Here is a 1,907-nt window from a genome sequence, read left to right on the forward strand (position 1 = left end):
TATTATTATTGTTTTTACCTTCAGCAATAAAACTCCCTTTTTCTAACTTTCTCTCCTCTAATCATTCACTAAAAGTTAATTAAGTTGAACAACTCCCTAGCGGAACGATACTCTTACTTACTACTATTACTTCGATAGGCCGTGCACTTGCGGTTTGGCCCTATCAAGTTTTTGGCGCCGTTGCCGGGGAGTTAACTAATTTAATTAGCTTTTTCTTAGTGATTAGAATTCTCTCTTCTTTCTCTTTTCTTTTTATTTTTAACTTTTTATTTTTCTGTTATCGTTAACTTCTTGGGTTCTCAACCTTTTATGCGAAGAACTAGAAATCGAGCGGTATTCATACCCGAGATCGAAAGGTTCTTACATAGAAGAAGGAGAGCGGCACAAAATTACACCGCCATGGCCAATCGCACTCTCAAAGAGTATGCAACGCCGTCTACGGCTGAGCCACAAGCTGTTATTGTGTACCCAACGGTTGAGGATGACAATTTTGAAATTAAGCCTGCCCTACTTAACTTGGTGCAGCAAAACCAATTCTCGGGATCCCCCACTGAGGATCCCAATCTTCACATCTCTGTTTTCCTACGAATTAGTGGAACCATGAAGGAGAACCAAGAAGCCGTAAGACTTCATCTCTTTCCCTTTTCCTTAAGGGATAGAGCTCTTGGTTCCATTCCCTCGAAGTCGGTTCCATTACTTCATGGGATCAGATGAGGCAAGCATTCCTTGCCCGTTTCTTTCCACCATCTAAAACCGCTAAACTTAGAGACCAAATCACGCGGTTCAACCAAAAAGATGGGGAATCTCTCTATGATGCGTGGGAGCGTTTCAAAGAAATGCTAAGACTTTGTCCCCACCATGGCCTAGAGAAGTGGCTTATAGTCCACACTTTTTATAATGTCTTGTCTTATACCACTAAGATGTCTGTTGATGCAGCTGCAGGTGGAGCACTTATGAACAAGAACTACACGGAGGCGTATGCCTTGATTGAAGACATGGCTCAAAATCATTACAAATGGACCGACGAGAGAGCCACCACTAGTTCTTCATCCTCCAAAAAGGAGGCAGGTATGTACGAAGTCTCTAACTATGACCACCTTGCTTCTAAAATTGATACACTAACCGAAAAACTTGAAAAACTCAATGTTAGTGCTATCAATTCTGCTTCTACTCCTTCTTGTGAAATATGTGGTATAACTGGTCATGCTGGTGTTGATTGCCAACTAGGTAGTGCTATTAATGGTGTTGAGCAAATGAATTATGCTCAATACAACCAAGGGATGAGACAAAATCAAAATTTTTATAAAAACCAAAATCCCTATGGACAAGTAGCACCACCCGGTTATGCAAACAACCAAAGATTCACTCAGAAATCCAATTTGGAAATTTTGTTGGAAAACTCTATTGCCAACCAAACCAAACAACTTCAAGAACTTAAAAACCAAACCAGATTTCTGAATGATTCTCTTTCCAAGCTCAATACCAAGGTTGATTCTATTGCTACTCACTCTAAAATGCTTGAAACACAAATCGCTCAAATAGCCCAACAAGTGGCTACCTCTTCCCAAACACCGGGAGTCTTTCCTGGCCAAACCGAAGCTAATCCCAAAGCCCAAGTTAATGTCATATCTTTTGGGGGTAGTAAGTTAAACGAAACTTTTGCTAAGGTTAAAAACATTGGGAAAGAAAGTGTCAAGCCTTTAGGTGATAAAATTGTGATAGAAGAAGCAAAACCGCTTGAAGAAAACAAAACTCCATCCCCCTTAAATCTTGATAAGCTTAAACTAGAGGGTAAGTTTGAAAAATTTGTTAACATACTTAGGAAGATTTGCATTAAACTTCCCTTTGCTGAAGCTTTGTCTAGGATGCCTCTATATGCCAAGTTTTTAAAGGAAATTTTTTCAAAG

At 39.7% G+C, this 1,907-nt stretch overlaps 1 non-coding gene across 1 annotated transcript; it reads right to left on the reverse strand.

The window, feature by feature from the left end:
• Positions 1-758: 758 nt before the first annotated feature.
• Positions 759-865, reverse strand: LOC146905485 (small nucleolar RNA R71). The gene has a single exon (XR_015020790.1). It is a non-coding gene; the product is annotated as a small nucleolar RNA R71 (small nucleolar RNA).
• Positions 866-1,907: the final 1,042 nt, after the last annotated feature.

Source organism: Medicago sativa, chromosome 7 (assembly GCF_051527215.1).
Source record: "Medicago sativa cultivar Bolivia chromosome 7, Bolivia_mono, whole genome shotgun sequence".
NCBI lineage: Eukaryota > Viridiplantae > Streptophyta > Magnoliopsida > Fabales > Fabaceae > Medicago > Medicago sativa.